Here is a 13,638-nt window from a genome sequence, read left to right on the forward strand (position 1 = left end):
CAGAGTAATGGAAAGCAATCAAGCTGAAAAGGAGAGAGATGATGATAATAATAATAATGGAGGAATAGGAGGAGGCAGAGAAGAAGGAAAAAGGAGGAAGGAGGAAGAAGAAGCAGAAGAGAAAAGAGACTGAGGGACTTTGCAACCCCATCAAGGTTAATAACATTCGCATTATAGGAATTCTAGAAGGATAAGAGAGAAAAAGGGAAAGAAATTTTATTTGAAGAAATAATGGCCCAAAATATCCTAAATCTGAGGAAGGAAGCAAAAATCCAGACCTAGGACACATAGAGAAGCCCTAACCAAATCAATCCAGGAGGTCAAACACACGTAGTAATAAAATACAAAAAGTGGTGATAAAGAGAGAATTTTAAGAGTAGTAAGAGAAAATAGTTGCATACAAGGGAAATTTAATGTTGTAGGATGATTTTTCAGCAAAAACTTTACAGGCAGGAAGGAATGAAGGGATATATTCAAAGTGCTCAAAGTTAAAAAAACTGCAGTCAGGAATAACCAGCAAGTCTATCATTCAGAATAAAAGGAGAGATAGAAAGTTACCACACAAAGAACAAAGAAGTGTTAACGGAGACTGAGTGAAAAGGAAGACAAGCGGGAATGGCTTATGACAAACTTTAGAATACACATTCTTTTCAAGTGCACATGGAACAGTCTCTAGAATAGATAACATGTTAGGCCACAAAACAAGTCTCAACATATTCAAAGAGACTCAAGTCATACTATGCATCTTTTCTGACCACAATGCTGTGAAAATAATCAACCACAAGAAAAGACATGGAAAGAATACAAAAACATGGAGGTTAAATAACATGTTACTAAACAACAAATGTGTCAAACAGGAAATTAAAGAAGAAATCAGAAATTACATGGAAATAAATGAAAATGAAAACATGATAGTCCAAAATCTTTGGTATGCACTAAAAGTGGTTCTAAGAGGGAAGCTTTTAGTAATATAGGTCTGCCTCAAGATACAAGAAAAATCTTGGACGCCTGGGTGGCTCCGTCGGTTAAGCATCCGACTTCAGCTCAGGTCATGATCACATGGTTTGTGAGTTCGAGCCCCACATCTGGCTCTGTGCTGACAGGTCAGAGCCTGGAGCCTGCTTCGGACTCTATCCCTCTATCTCTCTCTCTCTCAAATATAAAACATAAAAAAAAAAGAACATAAAAAACATAAAAAAAAAGATACAAAAAAATTTTGTATAAACAACTTGAACATTACACCTAAAGGAGCTAAAAAAGAACAAAACCCCAAACCAACAGAAGGAAGGAAATAATAAAGATTACAGTAGAAATAAGCAAAATAAAACTAAAAAAATAAAAACAAGTTAAAAAATAACAAGAGAACAGATTGATGAAACCAGGAGCTGGTTTCTTCAAAAAAAATCAATAAAATCGATAGTTTTAACCAGATTCATTAAGAGAGAGAGAAAGGTGGAAGGTAGGAGGAGAAGACTGAAACAAAATCAGACATAAAAGAGAAGAAATAACAAACATCACAGAAATACAAAGGATTGTAAGAATATTGTGTAAAGTTATACGCCAACAAATTAGGAACCTAGAAGAAATGGATAAATTCCTGCAAACATATAACCTACCAAAACTGATGCAGGAAGAAGTAAAAAACTTAAACAGACCAACTGCTTGCAATGAAATTGATTCACTAATCAAAAATACTTACAAAACTGAAAGTCCAAAACCAGACAGCTTCACAAGCTAAACGTGTGAACAAGAGTTAGTATTTTTTCTTCTCAAACTATTCCAAAAAAATAGAAAAGGAAGGAAAGCTTCCAAAATCATTCTATGAGACAAGCATTACCTTGATACCAACACCGGATAAAGACACTACAAAAAAAAAAAAAAAAAAGAGAGAGAGAACCATGAGTCATTGACTCAGGTGAACACAGATGTAAAAATCTTCAACAAAATATTAGCAAACTTAATTCAACCGTATTTTTAAAAAATCATTTATTACAGTCTAGTGGGATTCATTCCTGGGATGCAAGGGGGATTCAAAATTCACAAATCAACCAATGTGATACATCACATCAATAAGAGAAAGGATAAGAACCATATTATCATTTCAACAGATGCAGAAAAAACTTTTGGCATAGTAAAATATCGATTCATGATAAAAACCCTCAAAAGTAGGTTTACAGGGAACATACCTCAACAAATAAAGGTCATGTATGAAAAACCCACAGCCAGCATCATACTCAGTGGGGAAAAAAGAGAGCTTTTCCTCTAAATTCAGGACTAAGACAAAGATGTCGACTCTAACCACTTTTATTCAACAGAATTTCAGAAGTCATAGCCAGAGCAACCGGACAACAATAAGAAAAGAAGGCATTCATTGCTAAAGAAAAAGTAAAACCTTGACTATATGTATATTACATGAGACTTTATACACAGAAAATCTTAAAGACTCCACCAAAAACCTAATAGAACTGATAAATAAATTCAGTAAGATCACAGAATATAAAATCCAGGTATGGAAATCTGCTATTTTCCTATACACTAAAAATGAAGTATTATAAAAAGAAATTAAGAAACCAATCCCATTTACAACTGCACCAAAAATAATAAAATATCTAGGAACAAACTTAACCAAAGATGTGAAGGACCTGTACTGAAAACTGAGGACTCTAACATACTGATCAAAGAAATTGAAGAAGATACACACGAATGGAAAGACACTCCATGGATTAGAAGAACAAATATTGTTAAAATGTCTATGCTACCCAAAGCAATCTACAGATTGAATGCGACCCATCCCAAAACACCAGTAGCATTTTTCACAGAACTGGAATAATCCCAAATTTTTTAAGAAACTACAAATGACCCTTAACAGCCAAAGCAATCTTGAAAAAGAACAACAAATCTAGAGTTAGTACAACCCCAGGTTTCAAGATATACTACAAAGCAGTAGTAATCAAAACAGTATTGTACCGGCACAAAAATAGACACACAAATCAACACGACAGGCTCAAGACACAAGAAATAACCTCATGATTACATAATCAACTAACCTTCAACAAAGGCAGCAAGAATATACGATGGGGCAAAGACAATCTCTCCAACAAATGGTGTTAGGAAAACTGGACAGTTACAGGCTAGAGAATGAAAATTCAGATGGATTGAGAACCTAAATGTGAGATATGAAACTATAAAAACACTAGAAGACAGCACAGGCAGTACTTTCTGTAACATCAGGTATAGCAATATTTTGCTAGGTATGTTTCCTGAGGCAACGGAAACAAAGGCAAAAATCAACTATTGGGACTATATCAAAATAAGAAGCCTCTGGCCAGCAGAGAAAAGAATCAACAAAACTAAAAGTTTCTACTGAATGGGAAAAGCTATTTACAAATGACATATCTGATAAAGGGTTAGTATCCAAAATAAATGAAGACCTTAAACAACTCAACATAAAAAAATGAATATTTTCATTAAAAATGGGCACAAGACATAACACATTTTTTCCAAAGAAGACATACAGATGGCCCACAGACACATGAAAAGGTGCTCAACATCACTTATCACCATGGAAACGCACATCAAAACCACAATGAGATTTTACCTCACACCTGTCAAAATGGCTAAAATGAAACAAACAAGAAATTACAAGTCTTGGCAAGAATGTGAAAAAGGAACTATGGTGCACTGTTGGTGGGAATACATACTGTGGAAAAGCCACTGTGGAAAAGAGTATGGAGGCTCCTAAAAAAGTTAAAAATAGAATTACCATAATATCCAGCAATTCCATTACTGGGTATTTACCCAAAGAATATGAAAATACTAACTTAAGAAGTTACAGGCACCGCTGTGTTTATTGCAGAATTATTGAAGATACGAGCGCCTGGGTGGCTCAGTCAGTTAAGCGTTCGACTTCAGCTCAGATCATGATCTCACAGTTTCTGTGTTCGAGCCCCGTGTCAGGTTCTGCGCTGGCAGCTCAGAGCCTGGAGCCTGTTTCGGATTCTGTGTCTCCCTCTCTCTCTCTGCCCTCCCCTTCCCATGCTCTGACTCCCTCTGTCTCAAAAATAAATAAAAATTATAAAAAAAATTTTTTAAAGAATTATTGAAGATGGCCAAATTATGGAAATAGCCTAAGTGCCCATTGGTAGATAAAAGGATAAAAAAATAACTGATATCTATAAGCAATGGAATATTACTCAGCCATAAAAACAAATGAAATTTTGCGTTCCAGATGTCCCACGTGCTCACTGGCGTCAATGACTCCATTTTAGCCATTAGGACGGATGTGGTATAGTATTGGTACTGTGGGTTTAATTTGAACTTCCCAGGGACTAAGGAAGTTGAGTCACTCAGCTTTTTTAACCTTTCTGTGTTTACCTAGCCAACGGCCAACCTTGATCATTTGATTCCTCTCTTGTTATATTCTTATGAGGGATGCTGCCCTAAGAACCAGGGGCGTGTAGCAGCATTCCACTCAAAGCCATCCTGTCCGTGGTCTGCCACTCACTTCCACATCATGTCTCAGTCTCCCAAGCATGCCCCTGTGGTGTTCAGCCCCTTCTCTCCTGAAGCAGCCAATCTGACACCCAGCCCTTACAGCTGAACAGATAACCTTATTCACCACCTGCACCAAGAAAGCCAAGTTCCTGCAGCTGTCTGCACCTGCAAGTTTTCTGCCCCTTTTACCATTTCCTTCCTTTTTCCAGCCCCAGAGAAAGCACTGTCCCTCCTTCTAATGAAAAACCTTAACCCCTTGCGGGGGGGGGGGGGGGGACAACTGTGTTCTTCTGAATTTACCTCGTTCATATTATCTGTGTAACCAAGTGAAAGTTACCTGACTCCCGGACTCTGATTTCTTACCTGGAAAATGAAAATATTGCTTACTTCATAAAATTCTTGTGAGAATAAAAGGATAGCATGCTTAAAATGCTCTGTTTAATGCCTGATAGGTATTTTGTGCTCAGTTAATGCTTCCTTTTCAGCTCTCCTTTTCTCTCTGCACCATTATTAATCTCTTCCTTTTAACTTAGAGGTAGTAAGGTAGAAAATAAAAACCAAACTTGGATTTTGCAATGAGACCCACTGGAAATTGAAAGCTAACTATCACAATTATTAATTTTGCTAACTCAGTCTCTCACTCTTCAAAAAGGATCCGAGAGGGGAACCTGGGTGGCTTAGTCGATTAAGCGTCTGACTTTCCCTTAGGTCATGACCTCGCGGTTCGTGGGTTCGAGCCCCGCGTCGGGCTCTGTGCTGACTGCCAGCTCAGAGCCTGAAGCCTGTTTCGGCGTCTGTGACTCCCTCTCTCTCTGACCCTCCCCTGCTCACGCTGTCTCTCTCTCTCTCTCCTAGAAATAAATAAAAAACGTTAAAAAAAAAAAAAAGGATCTGGGAATGTTTTACTCAGAAACACGACAATGACAAGTCACTCAGGGTAACTGCGCTTCTAGGCTAGGAGTCTCAAAATATGGGCTCATTGGCAATGCATGTGCTGAGGCAATGTTTCATATGGTTGCTTGGCAGGTTTTATTTAAAGCGCTAGAGTTAATTATTAGGATCCTTTACATTAGATTTCCAAAATGTTGGCTTCTGTTGAAAAACATTGCAAGATCTAGTAACAGCTCATATTCCCTCATAGCAACAATCACCTGGAGCTGAGCAGTCCCTGGTCCCCGAGCCTGGCCAGGAACTTTCTGGTCTGCCACACTCCCCTCCCATCCCTATTCTCCTCCACCAGATCAGTCTCCCTCATTTGCACCATTTCTCTAGGCCTTGATGGTTTTGTTTGCTACCTTTTCTCCAGATTCTTGTTCAACTAAATGATTAATTGCCTTAGAGTTATAGAACACTTGTAATGTATTTAACGTTGTTTCTTTTACAAATACAGACTCCCTGTTCTCCAGATTTTTACCACTTGCAATGTCAGGCCTCATTAGTTTGCTGCTGTAGCAAATTAGCATAAACTTAGTGACCGAAAATAATACAAATGTATTCTCTAAGAGTTATGAACACTGAAAGTCCAGCGTAGGTCTCTGTGGCCTAAATGAGAGGTGGCAGAGCTACATCCATTTCTGGGAGCGCTAGAGGAGAAACTGTGTTCTTGTGTTTTCCCATTTCTAGAGGTTACACTTATTCTTTGGCTCACAGCTAGCTCTCTTTCTCCACCTTCAAAGCCGACAATAACCGGCCGAGTCTTTCTTGTGCTGCATTATTCTGACACTGCATGGACTCCCTTTTCCACTCTTTAGGATTCTTAAGATACACAGGACGATGATCTAGGATAATCTCCCCATCTCAATGTCATCAGATTAGCAACCTTAGTTACATTTGACACTTTAATTTCCCCTTGCCACGTAATGTAACATATTCACAGGTTTCAGGGATCAAGACATGGATCACTGGTAGTGGGGAATGGGGAATGGTATTCTACCTACCACAGTCCTCAGCACTGTTACCAAACCTGTCTTGCCTTGAAAAATCCAGTTGAGACAGAACTGCTGGTTTACCTAATAGTGCTGTTACAGGTTTTCATTCAGCTCAGAAACAAAACAGTAAAAAATGAAAACAAGCCTCCAAAATACAAACAACTCATGACTGACATTATAATGTGTCATGGCAAGGCAAAGCAAAGCAGTTTTCATCTCCATGCCTGTGGCTATAAATTCCAAATAGCTCTTTTTACTTGCTCTCCCACAACACCATCATTTTTATGAGTTGTTAGCAAGAACAAAGGAGGGAAAGGAAAGTGAAAAGCAATGATACCAGCTACAGATCCAAGTGCAATTCCACTTGGAGATTAAAGAGAGAGCAAAGACTCAAGAGCTTATCAAAGAAACTTCTGTGTTGCCTACAATAGTCTACACCCACAGCAAAACTCAGAATAACCATTCAATCTGAGAGTGGTCCTAAATCTGAGCATAAATCCTGAAGGTGTTCCTGAATATTCTTCCATGTTCCTTCTCGACAATGTTTCATAAATTGCCTGGTGAAGGTCATCTGCCTCACCCACGACACTATCAGAATTAAACAGGACAAAGCAAACAAAATCACGTGGGATATTTTCACCTATCATCTCTTCTCCAAATAGATTATCAAGGCATTGTTTCCAGTTTGGGGCAAAAAAAAAAAAAAAAATGAAACCCATATACAACCTTTATATATCTTTAATGAGCTAAGATACAGACTTCCTTTAGTACTTCAAATTTTCAAACAACAAATCTTACAAGTTCTATATTATCTTTAAAATCGGTTGAATATATGTATGTTTTTCTCTATCTAACATTTAAGGAATTTTTCAATACACCAAATAAATTCTAAATATGTGACTATGCACTTTAATTCATTTCTTAAATCATACACCTAGTAGGTAATCCAATTCATCCTGATTTATCTAGCTGTGAAGGTGGGCAACATGGCCCACCTTGCCCTGCCTGAAGCATTTCCATGAGTCGATAATCTTCCTGGAATCAATGCCCCTCTCTAATCCCTCTTGTCTTTCATCTTCCAAACTCTTTCTCAGATCTTCCTAATTGCCTCTATCCCCTAGACTTCATTTCCCTAACACTTACCACAGTTTTAAATAATTATGAGGGTAAAATTTTGCTCATCCCATGAGAACAAGGACACTGTCTTTTTCTTTCAAGTTTCAGCTCTGTGCCTGGCACATAGTTGGCTCACAAACACTGCTGAATGAATGAATGCTACCTACCCTTACTCCTCTTCTTAACACACTTACATTTATTCATGCTAGACACTATTTTAAGTGTTTTGCATGTATTAATTCATTAATGCTTATCACCAATTCTATTATGGAGAGACTATTATTTCCTTGTTTTAAAGGTAAGAAAAAGGGCAGAGAAAGACACAATAATGTATGCAAAATCTTAAAGCCATTGGTAACAGTTAACATTTACTAAGTACTTAATATGAACCAGGCAGGGCTACAGTTAGCCACCTAAGGTGACTTTGCTCACATTACAAAAGAGATGATCTTCTTGGATGGATGAATTATAAAAGACATCCCTCCTCCTCAATAAGTAATCCTCCTCCAAGGCACAGGGTTTTTCAGTTGAGAGCAAGTTCCCACCTGCACTGGCCCCTCCACTGAGAGCCTTTTTACAAGGCTCTGCCGGAACAACATGTAATTCAGGGCCACAAACTGCTCTGAGGACTAAATGGTGACTAAGCCACAGCAACCCAATGACATCAGCATCTGTATTATCATGCCAAATTTACAGAAGCAAGAAGAGCAACCCACACAAGTACTAAGCTGTCCAGTGACCACATGACAGAGGTAGGATTCAGGCCCAGGCATCGTGGCCCCAGAGCCCACAAACCTAACACTCCTCCCTACTGAATTCTTTAGTCTAGATTCCTGCGACAGCCTCCTATCTAGTCTCCTGTCTCCCAATGTGTCCCACAATTTAATTCACTACTGCAGCCAGAGTGAGTTTCCGAAGATCTACATCTGATCATGTCCCCTTCCTGCTTAAACACATCCCTTTCCCCCTCCAGATCAAGTCAAGTCTACTTCCTATGGCTGAAAAGGCTCCTTATGATGTGATCCTGGTCACCCTCCAGCCTAATGCCTTCTAGCTCTCTCCCTTTCCATTCCCCCACTGCACACAATGACGTAATGACACAAAACATCCTGCTCTCTGAATCTTCATGCTCCTGCTTGCCTCAGGCCTTAGCACATGATCGTCTTTCCACGTGGAGCCCTTTTCCTCTCCTGCTGCAGTTGACTAGCTACTACTCATACCTTAAAGCTTAGCCTAAATGTCATCCAAGATTCATGTTCCTGGAACACTGAGTCTAAGTTATATCCCTCATAGATTCTTTCATCATACTCATGGTTTTCTTAATAGAAATATCACACAAATGTGATTACTCCCCGACAGGAAGTATCATGATGGCAGGAGCCATGTCTATTTTGTTAATTAACCATAAACTCAGCATTTAGGACATTTCCAAGCACATAAAGGCAACCAAACTCTGCTAAATGTCCTTCTTGGGTGGTCACTGTGACTCCCCCTTTATGATATTTACAGAAGATATGACAACTGCCTGATTATTTCTGTTAGCCTCCATTAGGTTTTAACTATTGAAAAAGCTCTAAGAACAAAGATTGTATCTGGACGTGGACCTCACTACTGAACTTCCAGTATCTAGAACAATCACCTATTAGGCACTCAAACATTCCAGGAAAAATTAGGAAACAAGTATCAATAACTGGCCCCTTCAGAGTAAAAATCTTCTTTATCACCAGAAATGACATCCATGCATTGAAGAACTGTTGTACTTTAATGATTTCAAAAGAAATACAATCTATATGGAGCACTGAGAGGAAGTTATCAGTTTCAAAATCTAACCCCATATGGGAGAGAAGGAAGAGGGGTTGAGAAAGTGTGACATCAAGTTCACATAAGAAGAAAACCTCCCTGGACCGTGGACTGTGGAACAGGAAGTACTGAGCGTCACAGGTTTTGGGGGTTTTTGTTTGGTTGGTTGGTTGGTTGGGTTTTTTTGTTTGTTTTTGGTTTTTTGGGAGGTTTTTTGCCAACAGTATTTGGGGTCAAACTCTGAGGTTTTGGAAGTGTCCAACTCTCTCCAGAGCACAGCGATGGTGTGCTTGCTCCTACAGAGAAGTGAGATAGCCTCAGAGTACATAGCACTATGTAGAGATCTCCGGGGCACAATGGGAAGGAACCATTCCCCTTCCTGGAATCCTTTTATAGGAGGGTATATTGCCTCCTCAAGGACAAAAGACCCTTCAGGCACCAGCCAAAGGCCTGTCATCAGCAGGGGAAAGAGGCGCACCCTGAGAGAACATAACCTTTGCTGCTTTTAGCGGTGCTCTACCACACACTGTGCAGGCGTGGGATCGTGTTTCAGGGAGAGAGGGCTTCAGACACAGCACGGAGAGGAAGGGTGGAGGGGAGGAGATCCATGTGGTGCCACATCCTTTAAGACTTCAGGTTTTGAATCTCAGCTATATGCCAAAGGGAAAATGCAGGAGAGTTGTGGAGCAGGGCAAGCTGACGGCCCTCACTATTCTGTGAGGGCTGCCTCAATAGTGTTGGGGGTGTGTGTGTGTGTGTGTGTGTGTGTGAGAGATCTCTAGTCCAAGGAGGAGACACTGGGGTGGTGGCATTTTCCCACACCCAACAATAATATGGTGGGGGCTTCAGAGAACCTCCCCCAGGGAGCACCGGCTTATGCCAAACCCCACCGCTCTGTGCCTAGCAACTGCTCATTTACTGGGGCAAGACTGACTCTGAGCCAATGTAGTGGCCCTCTCCTCGAGAAAACCAGCACAGGCAGCACCCACATGAACCAAATGTATTGAAAATTGAGTAATTCAAAATGATACTTGTAGATCTGATGGAGCTGCTTACTTTTTTTTATTTTATTTTTTTTCTTTCTTCTTTTTTTTTTTTTGGAATCAGGCTCATACTTTCTTGTTTGTTTTGTTTATGCTTTGTTTTTTATTTCCTCTTTTTTTGTATCAGGCTTTTTTTCTTTCTTTTTACTTTTTTTTCTGTTCTTTTTCTTTAGAATCAGGCTTATAGTTTTTTGATTTTTCTGTTTGGTTGGCTATTATTGCTGTTCCCTTTCCTTATTTCTTTTTTGGGGATCAGGTTTTTTGCCCCCTCTTTTCTAGGCTTACTTCAACAAACAAATCAAAGCACACCTAGTTAAATGTCCAAACACTCCCCTCTTCAAGAGAGGAGGAAATCTGCAGAAGACTGAGCAGTGGGAAAGAACAGCCAAAGTGCAAGAGCAGAGTGCACACAGCACACACCAGAAATCCTGAAGTGCAAGGCCCTGGACAGTGTATGACCTCTTTTAAATATAGCATTCCTCTCAGGTGCAGGAAACATAACAAGCTTTTAAAACACACAAAAGACAGAAACTTAGCCAAAATGACAAGACAGAAGAATTCTCCTCAAAAGAAAGGTCAAAAGGAAATCACAGGTACTTGCTGACAATAGCTATAAGCAACAATATCTGAACAAGAATTTAGGACGACAGTCATAGGATTAGTAGCTGGACTTGAAAAAAGCATAGAAGACACCAGAGAAACCCTTGCTGCAGAGATCAAAGACCTAAAAACTAGTCAGGCTGAAATAAAAAATGCTGTAACAGAGATGCCATACCGACTGGATCCAGTCAAACAAGGATTGAGGAATCAGAGGAGAGAAGACGTGAGATACAAGGTAAAATTAGGGAAAATCATGAAGTTAAAATAGGAATGAGAGAAACTGCTAGAGCATGAGGGGAGACTTAACAGAATGTAGTGATTCCATAAAATGAAGTAAAATCCATACCGTAGGAGTTCCAGAAGAAGAGTGGTAAAAGGGGGCAGAAGTTTTATTTGAACAAATTACAGCTGAGCACTCCCCTAATCTCGAGAAGAAAACACGCATCCAAATCCAAGAAGCACAGAGAACTCCCCTCAAAATCAACAAAAACAGGTCAACACTACAATGTATGATAGTGAAACTTGCAAAATTTAAAGATAAAGAAAGAATTCTGAAAGCAGCTATGGACAAAAGATTCTTAACCTACACAGGTAGACACATAAGGTTAGCAGCAGATCTGTCCACTGAAACTTGGCAGATCAGAAGGGAGTGGCAGGAAATATTCAAAGTGCTGAATGGGAAAAATATGCAGTAAGAATTCTTTATCCAGCTAGGCTGTATTTTCTAAATACAGAGATAAGGAGTTTCCCAGACAAACAAAAACTAAAGGAGTTCATAACCACTAAATCATCCCTGAAAGAAATCTTGAGGGGAGCTCTCTGAGTGGGGGGCGGGGGAGACCAAAGCAACAAAAACTACAAAGGACCAGAGAACAGCATCAGAAGCACCAATTTTACAGGTAACACAATGGCACTAAATTCGTATCTTTCAATAATCACTCTGAATGTAAATGGACTAAATGCTCCAATCAAAAGACAAAGGGCATCAGAATGGATTTAAAAAAAAAAAAAACACCACAAGATCCATCTATATACTGCCTACAAAAGGCTCACTTCAGATCTAAAGACACCAGCAGGTTGAAAGCGAGGGGATGGAGAACCATCTATCAGGCTAATGGAGGTCAAAAGAAAACTGGAGTAGCCATACCTATATCAGATAAACTAGATTTTAAAACAGACCATAACAAGAGATGAAGAAAGGCATTAGATCATAATTAAAGGGTCTATCCCTCAAGAGGATTTAACAATTATAAGAATGCATGCCCACAACTTGGGAGAACCCACCACTGTAAATTAATTAATAACAAAGAAACTGATAAATAATAACACCATAATAGTCGGGGACTTTAATACCCACTTACAGCAACGGACAGATCATCAAAGCAAAAAACCAATAAGGAAACAATGGCTTTGAATGACACACTGGCCCAGATGGACTTAACATATTCAGAACATTTCATCCTAAAGCAACAAAATTCAAGTTCTTCTAGAGTGCACGTGGAACCTTTTCCAGAAAAGATCACGTAATGAGTCAGAGATCAGCCCTCAACAGGTTAAAAAAAAAAAAAAAAAAAAAGTTGAGATCATACCATGCATAATTTCAGATCATAACACTATGAAACTGAAAAACAGGTTAAAAAAAAAAAAAAAAAAAAGGTTGAGATCATACCATGCATAATTTCAGATCATAACACTATGAAACTGAAAATCAACCACAAGAAAAAAAATTGGAAAGCCCTTAAATACACTCAAGGTTAAAGAACATTCTACTAAAGAATAAACGGGTTAACCAAGAAATAAAAAATACATGGAAGCAAATGAAAGTAAAAACACAACAGTCCAAATTCCGTGAAATGCAGCAAAGCAAGTCCTCAGAGGAAACTACATTACAATTCAGGTCTATTTCAAGAAGCAATTAATGTCCCTAGTATACAACCTAATCTTACACCTACAAAAGCTAGAAAAAGAGCAGCAAATAAAGCCTAAAGGAGGAAAATAATAACGAGTAGAGCAGAAACAAACAATATATAAACAAACAAACAAAAAAACAGTAGAAGAGATCAATGAAACTAAATGATGGTGCTTTGAAAGAATAAACAAAATTGATAAACCCCTAGCCAGACTTATCAAAAAAGGAAAGAGAGAATATCCAAAGAGATCAAACCAAGAATGAAAGTGGTTAAAACCAACACTACAGAAATACTAACAATTATAAAAGAGTACTACGAAAAATCATATGCCAACAAATGGCGCAATCTGGAAGAAATGGACAAATTCCTAGAAACTTACACACTACCAAAACTGAAACAGGAAGAAATAGAAAATTTGAATAGATTCATAACTAGCAAAGAAATTGAATCACTTATCAAAAGTCTCCCAACAAACATAAGTACTGGGCCAGATGGCTTCCCAAGGGAATTCTACCAGAGCTTTAAAGAAGAATCAATACCTATTGTTCTCAAACTGTTCCAAAAAATAGAAATGGGAGTAAATTTTAGAAACTCATTCTATGAAACCAGCATTACCTGATTCCAAAACAAAATGAAGATGCACTGAAAAAGAGAATTAGAGGCCAATATCCCTGATGAGCCTGGAAATGCAAAATTCTTAACAAGATACTAGCAAACTGAATTCAATAGTACATTAAAAGAATTATT

Source organism: Hyaena hyaena, unplaced genomic scaffold, assembly GCF_003009895.1.
Source record: "Hyaena hyaena isolate Hyena2069 unplaced genomic scaffold, ASM300989v1 scaffold_232, whole genome shotgun sequence".
Lineage (NCBI taxonomy): Eukaryota > Metazoa > Chordata > Mammalia > Carnivora > Hyaenidae > Hyaena > Hyaena hyaena.